This window comes from Ixodes scapularis, unplaced genomic scaffold (assembly GCF_016920785.2).
Source record: "Ixodes scapularis isolate PalLabHiFi unplaced genomic scaffold, ASM1692078v2 ptg000597l_1___fragment_3__unscaffolded, whole genome shotgun sequence".
In the NCBI taxonomy this organism is placed as follows: domain Eukaryota; kingdom Metazoa; phylum Arthropoda; class Arachnida; order Ixodida; family Ixodidae; genus Ixodes; species Ixodes scapularis.
In genome coordinates this window covers 530,553-548,049 of record NW_024610008.1, presented here as the reverse complement: position 1 = coordinate 548,049, position 17,497 = coordinate 530,553, and the positions used below count along the sequence as shown (strand labels likewise).

Below are 17,497 nucleotides of genomic sequence, written 5' to 3'. Positions count from 1 at the left end.
TGCTTCAAGAAGAAAGAAAAAAAAAAAGAAAACGCGGTCTCGGGTGCTTTTTGGCTGTACTTCGCTAGCAACCTGCTCCTCCTCGGCCATCTTGGTTTTCTGCAACACTAAGAAATCGGGTTTCTGTGTCCGCGACAGGCACTGCACCTCGTATTCGTAATACGCTGAATTCGAAATAGCCGAATTTAGCGTACACATCACGAAGGCTATGTTGCAGCGCTTGCCTTGTCGCTCTTCCACCAGCTCTGGAGACCAGGCGTTGCCGCCTTACCTGAAGACGCAGCGTTGCCGGTCCTCCGGGGGTGCGTTCAGCACCCCCTTGAAACGGCCCCGCTTGTATTTCTCGGACCCCCACCAAGGATTAGGGTTGAGCGTCGTGTCGGCCTTCGGGGGCGAATCCCCCAGGCCGCGCTTGGTTGAGTCGATGGTTTTGTCCATGTCGTGGAGCTCAGAAGTCCTTTCGGCCGTCGAAGGACGAGCAGTGGTTGGGGTCTTGAGTTCTCAGGCGATGTCGCGGCAGAGTCCGGGGGAAACGAAGCAGGTTCCAAAACGTGAGGAGCTGAGTTGTCTCTTTTTGTTTCCACGGCGCCTTTCCCGCAACTGTTATCTCCGCCAAGCTTCCCTTGTTGCACTGTAGACGGCGGGGCGTCGAACTCCAAAACATGCGCGGCTTTCTCGGCCTCTTCAGTGTCCATCGTGTACGCCATATGCTCCTCCAGCGCCTGTACCTCGGTGACGCCAGCCCCCGTACGTCTTCATACACTCTTCATTATCGCGGCCTAAGCGAAAGCATTGTGAGCAATTCAGCACACGACACTCCCATCTGTATGCCCGTCAAGCTCGCATCGCAGGCATACGGGTACTCTGCCTGGTATGACAATGATGATGTTCGCGCCGTGAAGCCGCAGCTGAGAGGCATGTCGTCAGGGGTGAGGCCACTTTTCAGCGTCATGCGAACAAAATGAGTTGTTGATTCGATACGTTGAAACCCGTCGACTCGACACCATCTCCCGGCCGACTTTAATCACTTTGCCCGTACGGTTCTGAGAGTCTACGCACGGCATCGTCGTGAACGTGAAAAGGAACCCAATGGAAACGCACGCGTAACTCGGTTGTACTCGGCTCGATGATGACGCAGTGTAGCTTCTTCACGACGAGCTCCTTGGTGCTGACCATGCGTTCCTTGGGCACCGAAGTCCGACGCGTCGCTAGCCACACATGATTCATCTGAAAAGCGCCGAGCGCTACGATGTCGCTTAAGACGGCAATACGATTGAGTTCCTCTCGAAAGTCCCCAATCCGGTACGGTGACCCGTCAGGTCGCAGTGCAGGAGCACAGAGTTTAAACACGTAGATCCTGTAGACATAGGTGAAAGAACCAGCTTGTACTGGCCGGAGGATGACGCGCCATCGGCAACAAAAGAACCGCGCCCGCCCGGGGCCGTTTTCGCCGCTCCTGAGGAGAGCATGCTTATGCGACCGTGTGATGCAAGCCGCTCATGAAATGGGGAACCGTCGATTCAACTAAATGAGCTCTACGTCGAACTTAAGTTTTAGGTTGCATTATATCTGTCAAGGAGTGTAAGAATATATCCTTTCTTTTAGTGCGTATCGCCATTTTTTTAATGTTCTGCTCTTTTGCTATTCTTCATTTAATGCGTGGCTTATCACCCTAACGCTGGGTATAAAACCGATGACCTTGCTATAAACCAGGCAGCCGTGGTTGGTCTGCCACCAGACGCCTGTATTGCTGACAATGGGCCTGTGTCACGTCATAAGTTTGGTGAAGAGTTTCAATACTGACTGTTTCAGTACTCTGGACTTTCGCGACACCTATACTCAAGGGCCCGTGGATGACGCGTCATAAAAGCTGGCTGTCATCTGCATGCATCGCAGTCTGTTTGCTATGACTGGTTGCCGTGTGAGATATCTTGATTACCGGCTATTTTTCAGCCGAAGATAGAGTGGGTCGTTCAACGTCTGCCAGGCATGCAAGCGTACTTTCGCTAAAATGTGCTGATTATATGACAAATCTGAAATTACGATTGCAGCGTTTTTGTGACCACAGGGTGAATCTGCAATAGGAAAATTCCGACAAGCCTCCTGCGCTAAAGCTCCAAGCAAACTGTGGAGCCCTTATTTTGGGTGGTAGAAGCACACCTGATTGGGCTTCGTACTACTCAAGGCACCATCGCTGGGCTATTTTCTTTCTGTATAGTGCTGAATTAGGACGGCGATGCGAGCTAGTTGAAGAACGGAAAAACAGCTTTCGACGTCTGAAACAGGCTAAATTGTACGCTGCAGGACTATAAAAAGTACCAGATTCATGCCATTACCCCTGACGTACGCGCCTATGGGTGGTGGCAACGGTGGCGCTGAAGTCAAAACATCTGACATCAGGATGTGCTTTCTGCTTCTTCCGCATGAAGCAGTGCTTCTTCACTCTCCCTCCTCGAGCTTTAACTTTGACTTGTGCTTCGACGGCGTTCATTTTTTTTTTGCATTTCTTTTTTGTGATTTCGCGTTCAGCACCATAAAAGGCACGCCTCTAAGCGACTGGCAGTCAGAGACGCTCAAGATTGCACTATCCAAAACAACTTTCGCAGAGCCCACCGGGGCGCTGCGAAAAGTCATGTTTTGTCTCTTAAATGCCAAGCAATGGCGCTGCCATGGGTGCCGAAGGTTTGCAGATAACCCGCTAACACTGATACATCCTCCTTTCAGTAAATGGATGGTGAAACAATATGTAAATAATAATGTGGCTTGAAATGTTTGTCGTAGGTACACAGAGAGCACCTCAACCAAGCAACCAAGATTATCCGCTTGGAACGGATGAAGAGAAGGAAGAAATAGCGTTCGATTTCTGGTAGCTAGTCGGGTGTTCCCAGGCCGCACTCATGATGTCTCCCGCATAGGAGACGAAACGTCTGATAAATTGTTGGTATCGTTATTCAAGTCGGAGGTATTTGTTTTAAATCATGAATCCCGACTTTTGGAACATTTTTGCATTTATTCGTACTGTGTACGGCATTGCTACCCTGGGACACCTGAGAGAGTACCTCAACCAAGCAACCAAGATTATCCGCTTGAAACGGATGAAGAGAAGGAAGAAGAAGCGTTGGATTTCTGGTAGCTAGTCGGGAGTTCCCAGGCCGCACTGATGATGTCTCCCGCATAGGAGACAAAACGGCTGAGAAATTGTTGGTATCGTTATGCAAGTCGGAGGTATTTGACTTTACAACCCCAGCTTTTACGGTCTTGGAATGACAGCTAATCCTTGGCAACACCGGTTTAGAATTTTCTTTTCCGTATTCCCAACATAACCCTTGATTTACATGTATACGTAAGTCTAGGAAATCTAGGGCCCCTCTTTCTGGTTTTTCCGTGGTAAACTTGAATTCCGGAGCCGCAACCTTATCTCACGTTCCAGACTGCCCTTTAGATCATTCGTTAGGGTGCAAATTATGATGTCATCCACATATCTTCTTCCAAACGCCATACCCGGGGACTTCTCCTGCAGTCTGTTATGCACTACTCGATCCAAGGAGTTTAAGTACACTTCTGCCAAAATCGGTGCGACCGACGAACCTATACAATCCATGTCTTTTTGAACGTACTTCCTTCGTTCGTATTCGATTACGGTCGACTTCAGATAAACCTCAAGGATTGTTAGGAAACTCTCTACCGATATACCTGAACCTGCCTGGAACTTTCGAAGATTCAACTCCAATGCCTCTCTCACTCTCTGCATCAACCGAGGTTTTTCTAGCGAGTAATAAAGGTCCTTAATATCCATGGACAAAACAGAACATTGCTGTCCATTAAATGTTTCCAACGTGTCAATCAGTTCATTTGAATTTCTTAGAGACAATAAAACTTAATACTTTCTGCGAAGTTTCGTTCTCGTTGATGACCGCACGCAGAGGCATTTCAAGTTTATGGTCCTTGAGAAAGAACTTCATGCTTAATGTCGATTTTGTAGCACTCGTGATACATTTTGCTACATTGCTTAAGTCGTCTTCATTCAGGATTGCACAAATGTTTCCTCTCAATTTGCCTCCATTGCCCGCCCACTCAGAAAACAAAGATTATATTGCAACTTCTGTTTTTTTCTTGAATACTGCCATTGGCAAGACGGCAAACTTTCCGGACTTATCTGTTTCCAATAGTTTCAGGGACTTCATTTCTAACTCCTTCTTAACCGCGTTAACTGCTCTGAAACTTGTTTTGTCATTCGGGTACGCCGCTCCCATGACTTTCTCCATCCTACTAATAGCGTGATCTATAAAAGCGACCTTTTCTTCCGGGACGACCTTTCTGGCCAGAGTATGAATGGTAGACAAGACGTCAAGTCTCGAGGGTTTTACATCTAAACAACACTTCGGTCCTTTAGCTAACACTTCCTCCGTCTCGCGTGTTAACGCTTCCCCACATGGATTGATAGGAGACTGTCGAGACTTAGGCTATGCATCAATCCCAAAACACGTTTTTCGAGGACCATTATTAACAATCTTTTTAGTTTTTTAGACTGTTCAATACATATCTGCACTTCACATACCATAATCGGTCGAATAGGGTTCTTTTGGTGCTGGTCCACTGATGGTACTCCCGGTGGTACTTGGAATAATCTCCCAGGAGAAGCGTCCAAAGTCTGTCGCAGGCTCCTTTGATGTCCTGGATCCTTTTGCTGGCTCCGTCCCGGTAGGCCTTGATCATCTTTTTCTTGGCGTACCAAGGAACACTGGTTGACGACAGATGCTTGAAGTTTTCCGGGTCGACGAACTTTTTCCGAAGACAGATGCCGAAGAATGCCACATCCGCTTCCAGCTAGGCCAAACGACGCCCAGCTTGTCCAAAACCGTAATAGCTTGGAGGATTAACGTGTTGGGTGGAGGTTCGAATGTTGAACCAAAAGAAAAGGCGACTAAGCCTGCCTCTGGGATGATCATACATAAAATAGTAAGGGTGCAGGCGAGCTGGAGAATGTTAACCATGTTGAATATACCTGAGACTGGGGTAGAAAGGAACATAAAAGTCGAAGAAACAGAAAGGGACAGGACGACGTCTCTAACTCAGCTACCAGGTTTAATAGTCCTCCTCCTTATTTAGCCCACAAACCGCCCACCGCCAACACAAAAGGGCAACTCTAACCAGTTCAAACGCCAAACCCTCCAGACTGTCACTATCAACACAAAGGGACAACCTCTAAACAGTTCAAATGCCAAACCCTCTAATACCCAATGTAGCGCTCTGGACGGCCTTCATGCCGATTCACAAAGATAACCCAGCAATCTCGCCCAAAATATAACAAAAGGACCAGTACCTTTTCCAAACTAACAAAGATTAACACACACACAAAAAAACACCTTTTTCCACTTAAAATGTTTCTCTTTCCTCTTCGACGAAAGGATGACACTCACTGAACCTAAAACGGTGCAAAGATGAACAGCACAGCATCACCGCCCCCCCCCCCCCCCAAAAGAAAAAAAAAACATAATTATATTTTCAAAAAGCTTTTGGAATTTTTACCGCACTGTAACGACGCCTGACTTATGCAACTACCCAAAGACTTGATTCGTACCGTCTCCCTTATTAGCCTTTTTGTATCATTCCTCTCCTTGTGAATGATTTCTGTCTCTGTCCAAATAGCAGAGCAGTTGTTACATTCGTTGACATGTTTTGCGATTTCTGAGCTCGGTGCATTGTTCCTCACGTTTTTTTTGTGTTCACTTAATCTGTCATTGATGCATCGTGATGTTTGTCCTACATACTTAAACCCGCATTCCAGTGGTATCTCATACACCACGCCATTCTCGCAAATTACCGATTTTTCTCGATGGTTCTTTTTGCAGCTGTTCGCACCTGTTTGAAAGAACCATCGAGAACCATCGAGAAAAATCGGTAAATTGCGATAATGGTGTGGTGTATGAGATACCACTGGAATGCGGGTTTAAGTATGTAGGACAAACATCACGATGCAGCAACGACAGGTTAAGTGAACACATAAGAAACGTGAGGAACAATGCACCGAACTCAGAAATCGCAAAACATATCAACGAATGTAACAACTGCACTGCTATTTGGACGGGAAAAGAAATCATTCACAAGGAGAAGAATGATACGAAAAGGCTAATAAGGGAGACGATACGAATAAACTCTTTAGGTAATCGCATAAGTCAGGCCTCGTTACAGTTCGGTAAAAATCCCAAAAGCTTTCTAAAAAGATAATTATGATTTTTGTTTTGGTTTTTTTAGTTGTTGCTTTTTTTTCGGGGGGGGGGGGGGAAGGGGTGATGCGGTACTGTTCATCTTTGCACCGTTTTAGGTTCAATGCGTGTCATCCTTTCGTCGAGGAGGAAAGAGAAACATTTTAAGTGGAAAAAGGTTTTTTTTTTCGTGTGCGCGTGTGTGTGTGAATCTTTGTTAGTTTGGAATACGCACTGGTCCTTTTGTTATGTTTTGGGGGAGATTGCTGAGTTATCTTTGTGAATCGGCATGAAGGCCGTCCATAGCGCTACTTTGGGAATAAGAGGGTTTGGCGTTTGTACTGTTTAGAGGTTGTCCCCTTGTGTTGGTAGTGACTGTCTGGAGGGTTTGGCGTTTGAACTGGTTAGACTTGCCCCTTTGTGTTGGTGGTGGGCTGTTTGTGGGCTATATAAGGAGGAGGACTAAATAAACCTGGTAGCTGAGTTTGAGACGTCGTCCTCTCCCGTTCTGTTTCTTCGACTTTTATGTTCCTTTCTACCCCAGTCTCAGGTATATTCAACACGGTTAACATCCACCAGCTCGCCCGCACCCTCACTATTTTATCTATGACACTTTGCTTTGCGTAATGTCACAGAACAGTCTTCATTTTTCGGTCCAAACACATGTTCCGCCTCGTCATTCGCTGAGCTGATTTCGTAGATCGCAGAGATTGGGTCTTTAAGGGACAAAGGCTGTCTTCAACCTGAGACCCTAAGGAATTATAGGCACCCTAATCCAGATCGAAATGGAGAGGTGTGAGGAATGAACAGATGACCCCTGGGTTCTGCAGCTCGAGCCTTCGCTTCACGTCCTCGGAGCTTATGTGCGCTTGCCCTTTTGGCCACCGATCCCCTTTTATGCATGGGCGAATTTGACGCTGCTTGCATAAAAAACACAAGCACATCAAAGTGCTTCGGGAGCATGTGCCTTTCCAGCTTGGCCTAGAGGCTCAAGAAGCGGGAGGCCGCGTTGCATGCTCTGATCGCTGGATTGGCTGGCACAGCTCTCGGGCGCGGCCTATTTGATAGTGAAAGCGCGGAGTGCGGCGGTGAGATTTTGCACGTTTCTATGGCCTCAGTACGTCATACATCCGTTATCTCATTGGTTTTCTTTTTGTGCGCCGCAGCCGACAGAAATCACACACACACCATTGCCTCGCCGATGGGCAAAACCAATCTTGGCGGCAAACGCCATCCCGGGGTTTCGAAGCTGGGAGGAACGAGGCCATGTGCTCACGCACCCCTTTTTTTTTAATTTAGGTTAGTCATTCCCCATCAGGCATTTCCGTTCTGTTAGTATTTTCCTGCCAGCTCCACCCAACCCCCATTCTTGATAGCGAGCTCTAGGAATAAGCACTTTCAGACCCAAACTATGCTACAAGAAAAAACTGCTGTTTGTGCTTTCATTGCTGCTGCTGAGTGTCGATTTAGAAACTAATGCTGGTCCTGCAACTAAGTAACAAATGTAACTCCTACAATCAATGACCACTGAACTGCAAAACGGACAAAAAAATGTCCTCGCGAAGTTAAATAATATTGAAAGAAAACATATGGAACTTCACAACAAAACTAAATAATTTAATTGCAATGAACGAGCAATTTGAACAACGGACCTCAGATGTTCAAGGAAATGGAAGAAAGCTGGAAGCAAGACTAGAGACCTTGAAAATTGGAGTCGAAGGGTAAACTTGGTGTTTTTCGGTATACGTGATTGCACAATGCTGGAGTCACGGCAGGAGTCAGAAACTCTTGATAGACGCATCTGTAAAAGTAATCTAGGTAATGATGTCGCCTCACTACAAATGACCTAGTCTTTACTTACTTTCAAGGAACATAGTTGTTGGTCGATTATAGTAAGCTTTTGAAATTGGAAAGAACGTGACAACATCACACACAACGCCTTTAAATTTAAAACTCTGCTTGTAGCGTTTCCGAGGATTTCAGTGCACCCATCAGAGCAAAAAGGCGCAAGCTGTAGGACTATTCCAAAGAAAAAAAACAAGATGAAGACTACAACGCGTATCTTACCTATGACAAGCTTGTTATCAACGGAGACACATACGCCTGGAATTTTGAACAAAGCATGCCTGTACTCGTTCGTAACAGGGCTGCGCAGATACAGCGGGACTGGCACATTGCGAGAAATATCTGTCACAATGCTACTTTATCAGATGTAGACGCCTCGGTGTTACTCGTGGACTTCCGTTGAATAAAAATTAAAGTGGACGAATTCGTATTTCTAGTCGAGACAATGAATGCCAAAGTTATTATGGGAGCAGAGACATGGCTACATGACTCGGTTCCTAATTTCAAATTTTTTCCCCCTGGTTTTACTGTATACCGCAAATATAGAAGTGGAGACGGAGGTGGTGTGAGCTTGCTAGTTTCATCGGACTTCACTAGCACTGAACTCGTTTTCTACGAAAACAACACTGAGTCTGTGTGGTGTTGTGTATTTTCACCTAAGGGGACCACTTTAGTTTTTAGTAGATTTTATCGCCCCCAGATAGGGATGCGTATTCAATAGACAAGCTAGGTGACTTGTTGGCGACAATTCCAGATAGCGTATTCTTGGGAGGAGACTTCAATTTGCCAGGATTCCATTCGCCTGATGAAGTTTTTGCTACAGATGGGCCCCACGCTTACTCAATGTTTGCTGACATTATTAATATATTTATATTCGAACAATATGTTAAGAAGCCAACGCGAGCGAATGCTGTCTTGGAGTTCATTCTATACTATTTTCCTTCTGTTTTATCTGAGGTCACTATACGTCCCGGCATAAGTGATCATTGCGCGGTTGTTGCCAAGCTCTCGGAGCCCGGAACGCGAAAGCAAGCGGAGTGTTCACGGAAGGTAGTTCTGTAAGACAAAGGTAATTCCGACGCGATCGATGTATAACTGGAATCCTATTTTTTATACATTCAGTCGTCTATGAAGAAATAGTGAAGTCGAAACGATATGGCTTGCTGTTAGAAACAAAGTACTAGATCTTGCGGAGGTGTATATTCCATCGAAACAAATACGTAAGTGGGAAAACAAAACCTTGGTCTATTGTAGAAATTCAGAGACTTATAGGAAAAGCAAAAATGCCTTTCAAACGTTAGTCAGTCCAAACCGAAAAGAAATATAAAGATATCAATAATCTCCTGAAAATTTAAAACAAACTCAACAAAAAAGTGTTCTTTCACATGTTTAAAGAAAAGCTAAAACAAATCTCCGAAGAATTCTGGATGGTTGTTAATGCCAACACATAGGAAGACACTTCTATTTCTGCGTTGATAGTTCATGGTGATGGAGTGGTGTCTGATAACTCGAAGATTGAATGTTTTATCTCGTATTTTAGGTCAATGTTTTTGCAAGTCTCCGCATCTGGTATCCCCACTGGCTTACCAAAGAGATCAAAGCATAATGCCCAGCATTATACTCGACATGAACGGTGTCGTCAAGTTGCTGGGGGAATTGATGCAATTAACGCCGTTGGACCTGACGGCATTTCTCCTGTTATTTCCCTTAAGCGCCGTGAATCTGTAGCGCGTTATACTTATATTTTCTGCAGAGAATCTTTAGAGACAAGGATGGTTCCGATGAATTAGAAGATGGAAAACGACACACTTGTTTTTCAATCTGGCTTTAAAGCCAGTGTTCAGAAATTATGGCCTTATTTTATTCACATGTATATTGTTTAAGTTGTTTAAACACATTTATAGTAGCCTTTACTCGTTCCAAAATTCGACAGACCTCTTTTCCTCCTCACAGCATGGTTTTCGAAGCGGGTGCTCTTGCAACACACAGATGGTAGAATTTTATCACCACATAACGAAACCAATAGACAGCAGGAAATATGTCGACTGTGTGTTCTTAGACTTTCGCAAGGCATTTTACAAGGTCCCACATCAGTCATTATTGTATAAATTGGCTTTCCTAAACATAGGTCCAAACGTTCTGACCTGAATACGAAGTTATTTAGAAAGTCAAGAGCAGCGTGTCGTCCTAAACGGGACTATATCCACATCAACTCGGGTTGCGTCTGGTGCGCCACAAGGAAGTGTCTTAGAGCCTTTACTTTTTTCTCCATATACATAAATGACATCACCTAAAATATAGTGTGATATTAAACTGTTGGCCAGCGACTGCGCATTACAAAGGAAAATAAACACGTGGACGACCTTGCCATATTACATTGCGACATAAACATGTTATCTTCTTGGTGCAATCAATGAAAAATGAGTCTAGCTCTAAGCAAATGCAAACATATTTGTTTCTCGAGGAGCAAGCTGCACGAGTTTTAATGCTACCCAATTAACCTGACTGCTTTATGTATTGTGTTTGAGTATGTTTACCTAGGAGTGCTATCTGCGGATTTAATAAAATGGAACAGCAATATAGAACATTAGATTGGAAAGGCTAGTACGCTGTTTTATTTTATCCGCCGAAATTTCACATCCGCGTCACGAAACGTTAAAGAAAAACTTCAGTTTTTTTTTTCTTGTGCAAACGATCTTGAGAACGCGTGCGTTGTGTGGGACCCTTATTTATCAATAAACTAGAAACAATTAAAAATCATGCCGCGCGTTTCGTACTGAACAACTATGACCTTTTTGCTAGTGTTACAGATATGAGGGATGGGAAACACTTGAATGTAGAAGAAGTCGGAAGACACGTAAGCACTTCTTATGAGTTGTGAATGCGGAAGCATAAATGTACAATGAAACCCGGTGGAGTGATCCGCGGAGTTTTGTGGCGCGAGTAATGTTTTTGAGTTGTGGCCACGGTGTATGACAATACTTTTCAGGTTAGGACAGCGCGCTCCTCGCGCAGTGCCGATAGAGTTCGCTTTCTCATTCTCTGTCCTTCTCTCTCTCACTATGATTTCAAGCGGCGCCGGCAGATGACTCGTCGACCCGCGGGTCGGCGGGCCTCGTCTCCTGCGCTTTCAATGGGAAACGCGATTTTTTTTTTTTTTTAAAGTCGTATTGTTCATACGGTGCGTTCCAAGTTATAACCCTGCACTTTTAGTATGTGTGTTGCTTAGGCCTAGATTCGTCGTTTGTCTTAGTTTCCTGGCTGAACGGCAGTGAGGGCGGTTTTATGAAGATACTAAAAGAGAGGCGTTTGGTGCTGTATTCAAAAGAACTAAGAGGGTATGTGTAGGCGCTTTCCTGGAATTTCATTCCTTTCTAGGTCTCAGGCTCGTGAGCATCAGACACTAAACACCTAATGTTGGGGATTTATATTTTCTAGGCAAAACATCGCGGGGACAGCATCTCGACAGCAAAGCGAAGTATAGTCCGTTCACAACCATGTCGTTGCTGAAATGCTTGATGCAAACAAAATCTTTAGAGCCAAGCGGACGGTACTTGCGAGGAGTTGCTTGAGCCCACGCTTCCAGACGTGTGGGGTCGGATGGAATTTTGAACAGACTGACCTTTTCTTTGCGAGTAGGATCACCTGAGTTGCAGTTCTGAACGAAGCATCTCCGGCCCATTGTCACCGCTTTGAAGCCGCGTCAAACGTTTCGTGAAACGCTGCACCCGGCTTCTTCAATCTTCATTTCGTGTAGCGTACGGCGGCTGGAGTTCCAAATGTCTCCGTCGCAATTCGAAACGAAGCAAAAACGTGCAAAGCGACTTTTAATACGTTAATCTCACCAAGCTTTCGGCGCATGGGTTGGGTTTTTCGGGGATATTTATGCAGCGTGTAGTTGGTCAGCCATTTAAAGTTGCGACGAGTCGCGCGCTGTAGATGAGCAATTTAGCCAGTGCGATACAACCGCTAGCCGTGACGCTGCCATAACTTGAGTTCGCAGGAGGAAGGAAGCAGTGCATAGCACGGCTCGTGCCGCCTAATGCTCCACGCGCGCAGAGCTCTAGCGAGGTTGTCGCACGTGCAGAAAGACTAAAGCTCCGTCGATGCATTGCGACAGCGGTGGCGTAGTCAAACTGGCTGGTGATGTAGGTCTATCGTTATGCGGATATTTTTGGAGCAGACGCTGAGCAGGCGAAATTGCCGCACCGGGGTGGCATAGCAACGATATAATCTTCGCTCTCACACAGTTTCGCCGTTTGGCCGCCTGCGACACTCAGCAGCGGGCACGCAGGCCGCGAAATGATGCAGCCTTTTGGATGCCTGTCGAATGAACGCTATCTGATTCCTCGCGCAGCGCGTTTAGCCCCGTCCATGGGCGTACCAACCGGGGGGGCAAGGGGGGCACTCGCCCCCCCCAGTTCTCAGAGTGGGGGGGCAAGGCATGCGTTTTGCCCCCCCCCTGAAACGGCCGCCACTGGGCAGAGCAGACGCAGGCCGGCGGCGCCCAAGGAATACCAAGGGCACTGCCCCCCGACCCGCGCGGGCATATTTTTAACGCGCAGGCGATACAAACCCTAGCAACGGTGCTCACGCACGCCGGATTGGCTGGTTTGTGGAGCCTTGCCCTACGAACAAGGCTACACGGTAACCTAGCGGAATCCATCCGCGAGACATGGGCCGGACGGGCCGTCCAGACCAGGACGTAGGCCCTTACACAAAATAAAGTTTTGCTTGCTTGCTTGCTTGGAGATAGGCGCTGCCGCCGTCAACATAGGCAGCGGATGCAATGCGAGTTTTCGAAGAGGTAGCGTAACTTAGTGGTGAGATGTCTGCCTCATACGTGTCAGACCCGGGTTCTATTTATGGTGTAGGCCGGCTTACTTCTTTTTATTTTTTTTCTCGAACATTTTGTTTTGTCGAGGCATTTGGCGATATTTACATTTCTTTTTTACCATTAACACTAAAAAAACGAATGTTGTTGACGAAACATCGCTAAACTAAATCGTATCGACTCTATTTACGGAAGTGCATGGGGGGCAGCGGGGCTTGGGTTGCCGACCGGACGCCGCAAAGCGGCGTGTACGGGGGGTGGGGGGGCTAGGTGGGTTAATAGATTTGTAATTAGCAGCCGCACACCGTCACCGCGAAGCGGCGTGAACGCAGGCTCGGGGGTGGGTTAACGCGCTTCGAGTGATACACGAGCAGCCCATCCGGCTTGAGCGTCGTTGTTAAGGCCCATACGCACATTCGCGTTTGAGCGCGGTGCGTTCCGTAGCGGCAAGCGGACGCGTTGCGTTGCGAAGACCGCTTGCGCCAAACTTGCACGCACATTTGCGTTGACACGCAGACAGCCGCAGTCAAGAGCCAATAAGAACGCGCTATCGTCGCTAGTGGCTCACCAATAGTAAGCGAAATCCAAGGCAACATGGCGGCGCACAGCGACAGCGTCGAAGTGTTCGATCTCGGGGCAATCTCGCCGGCTTCCCCTACGTTTTGTCAAGCTTGAACCATGGCAGCCTTGGAAAATACAGTCCCTACCGCTCCCCAAAACGAAAAAGCAAGCACTGCGACCGGCGAACCGGATACGTCTCGCCGAGTCGGCCGGGTGGGGCGAGCGAACACGTCACCCCCTCTCCTCTTTCGGCTTCTGATTGGTCGAACGCACCCGGACGCACCGCAACGCTTCGGAAAGTTGAGCGAGTCTCTACTCGCTTGCGTCGCGCTACCGAGCGTTGCGGGGAGGCGCGCGTCGCTCCGCAAGCGACCGCGCCTGGCCGCAAGGACTCCGCAACGCACTCAAACGCGTTCAAACGCGAATGTGCGTATGGGCCTTTAGGGGTTCATCGCCTGCACCGTAAAAGGAGCAGTGTGTGCACCTCCTGTAGTGGGCAAGAATTCCTACATGGGAGAGAATCGGGGACAAGCCCTTTCTTCAAATGCGTCAAGTCTCCTTGAGCTTCGGAATACAAAGAAACGCCACTATTCGGAGCTAATCCCACAGTTACTCGACCTCTCTTGCGTCGCGTCTGTTCGCTCCCCGCGCCTCGTAGCAGTGTTGTTGCAGTGGGGGGCTCGTTAAAATTTTGGGGTTTTTTGGACTATCTAAATCACTTTCTTCCTTCCCATCCCCCCCTTTTCTACTCCGCATGCTTCCCCCTCTGCAAATATCAGCTGACCTTCCGACATCTTTTCTGTCTTGATAGGCAAAACAACCACTAAAATTAGAAAGTAATTTGTAATTTGAGTGGAAGTCACTCGGAAAAGTAGTTAAAGTAAACTACGAATTACTAGAATATAAATGTAATTAAAAGTTACTAAACTACCCAGAAAAGTAGTTAAACTACAGTAACTTGAGTAAAGTAGTTGTACTACGTACAAGTGTGGCCCGGCAGGCGCTCTGCGTAAGGGTTTTCACCTATCTGCCTAGCCCCGCACACCATCACATGGGCCAAGAAAGGTGTAGTTTTACTGCAGAGGAGAAATCAGCAGGGTCCAAGATGGTGACAATGGAGGATGGGGGACTGTTCCAGTGGCTGATGGCTTGAGAAAGGAATGACCAATTGAAAGCGTTAGTAGAGTCAGAAATGTGCTTCATGGTGCAGACGTTGTTGAGGCGAGAAGATGTTCGGTCGGGGGGTAATAACAAAGTGGTTTTGAGGTCGGGAATGTGGTAGTAGATTTTGTGAATAAAGCACAGCTGAGAGACTTTTCTGCGAAGCTGCAAAGAGGACATGGTTAGTTCAGTTTTTAGCGCTGAGACACTGAAAAAAAAAAGTCATAAGTGGATGAAATGAAGCGAGCAGCTCTGTTCTGAACTGCCTCTACAGGGTATTGATGAGGTACAGTCGATGGGTATTCCAGATGGTTGAAGCATATTCTATTTTTGGTCTGACGTACGTGTCCAAGGTTAGCTTACGAACGAAGGGTGGAGCCCTTTTTAAGTTACGTCTGCTTAGTCCAAGAGTTCCAGATGAATCGGCAGTAATGACTTCAATGTGGTTATTTTAGGGAAGGTCAGATGTTAGTCTTACACCAAGGTATTTATACACAGTAGCGGTCTCAATCAGATCGGAGTACAAGAAGTAATTAAATATCAGTGTTTGTTTTTTTTCTTGGTGAAGTGGATTAGTTTACGTTTATACTTGTTTAATGACATAATCCACTCTTTGCACCAATTGTTAATTTTCTCTAGATCTTCCTGAAGCTGGTTATTATTTTGCACACAAGTTACTTTGTTATGGATGACGCAGTCGTCGGCGAAAAAGCGGTTTTTTGAAGAAATCCCAATGGGGATGTCATTAATAAATATTAAAAAGAGTAAGGGCCCAAGTACGAACCCCAGGGGAGATACCAGGAGATACATTTATTAAGGAAGATTCATGATCATCATGGACGTGACCTGTACACGGGAAAAAAGAAAGTCACGAATCTATGCAAACGGTTATTTGGTCGAGGCAAAAAGATGATAGCTTAGAAAGAAGGCGTTGATAAAAAACGCGGCCGAACGCTTTGGAAAAAAAAAAACAAAAAAACTGCGTCAGTTTTTTCATTTTAAGGTTCAAGGTTCAAGGTAGCGTGCAAGTCATGGATGAAGTCGCAGAGTTGTGTTTTGCAGGAAAGTACAGTCTCCGGTGATATGAAAGACCCACTGGGAGCGCGTGGCCGAGGCGGTGGCTGGTGGGGGCGCTGCGAGCGCTCCGGGCAGTTCCATTCTGCTTCGAGGGGAGGACGCTCATTCAGCACTCGGCACAAACTGATAAGCGCGTTTCGCTTTATCTGAGTCCGAGTGAGCGTCCTCCCCTCGAAGCAGAATGGAATTGCCCGGAGGGCTCGCAGCGCCCCCGCCAGCCACCGCCTCGGCCACGCGCTCCCAGTGGGTCTTTCATATTGCCGGAGAGTGTACCTTTTTGAAAACCGTGCTGCTGTTTAAAGAAAAGAAATGGGATGATAGGTGCCTCATGATATTGGAGTAGAGGATATTCTCAAGTAGTTTGCAAGAAATTGAAGTCAATGAATTAGGGCGATAATTAGATGCGGAAGAGCGGCTGCCCTGTTTAAAGACTGGGAATTACCCTTCCCAGCTTTTGGTCAGATGGAAGGCACCTTTGACATAAGGACTGAATAAAGTTAAGTTTTAAATACTCACTCGAAATAACACTGGTGTTTCTTTTAAATTTTAGAGGTGATGTTATCGGTTACAGCGGACGAAGTAAGTTTTAGTTTATCAATCAATGTTATAATACCGGCGGAGTTAAGGTTAATATGATGCATGCGCTCGTAAAGCTCTTCAGGGAGAGTGGGGACGGAGTCCAAGCACTCGTTAGTAAACACTGATGAAAAATATTCGTTAAACACAGAACTATCATGGTCGACGTTGCACATCCGACCATTCCTAACTCTCCCCATCTTCCTAAACGTCCGTGTGTGTCCGAACACCAGAAACCGGAATTTTAAAGGTTAAAAACGGCACGTTGCGAATATGGAACGCGCACTTTCATGCAAAGCTGACGTCAAGTGACTCAAATCGAAAAACATGCATATTTACAATATTGTTATCTCTTCTGGTGAAGGCTCAGCAACCGTTGCATCCGTTTTCGCGCACGAAACGGCGACTACCAGAGAAAGTAAGAACGCAGTGATTGCCTTTATTTTAACAATGTAAACACACTTGCAGGCGTGCGCTGATGAAGCCTCAAAATCGAAGCTCTCGTAGTGTGATTCGTGGCTGTGCCGGCTACTACCCTACCTCGTTGTCACGCCACTTTCTGGAAGCATACACCAAAATTACAAGTAAACGCACAAAAGCGACATCGATACAATTATGTTCTAGAATATCACCTTATTTAGTCATAACTCTTTCGATAGGCACTATAAGTTGTATTTATTTTAAGAAGAAGAAGCAACATTTTTTTCGTAAGAAAAAACAAAATATCAATGTGTAGCCTGGTAACGTTGTAATTTTGCCGAATCATTGCCAAATCTTTAGAAAAGTTGGACAAAAGTTGCGCCGAATTTTCGATTTGGGGGGCGGGGGGAGAGAGGGTCTGGTTTGCCCCCCCACTCAAAAACAAGTTGGTACGCCACTGGCCCCGTCGTGTCCGCACCTAGAGGGGTATCCACACGAAGGAGAAATCCGCTCCTTTCCTCCGCGGAGCGTGCATCACGTGAGACATACGTCATCCCTTTTTGACGCCTCGCTGGCCTCGCGCCGCCGTTCTCCTCCGTGGCGGAGGCGCGGAGGCTTCGTTCTGTCAGCACGAAAGCTCCGCCGGTGCACGCGGCGGAGCCTGGGACGGAGTTTCCAGGGCTGTTGACGTCACGACATCCGTCCGCGGATTTCTCCTTCGTGTGGATACCCCTTAAAGGGGTATTCACACGAGGGAGAAATCCCGGGGATTTCTCCCTGGCACGCGCGCATCACTAGACGAAAACGCAAGGCTTTT

General features: G+C 46.7%; 1 pseudogene; it reads right to left on the bottom strand.

Moving 5' to 3' along the window:
- Positions 1-267: 267 nt before the first annotated feature.
- LOC120845969 lies at positions 268-982 on the bottom strand (annotated as a pseudogene).
- Between the last annotated feature and the right edge of the window lie 16,515 nt (positions 983-17,497).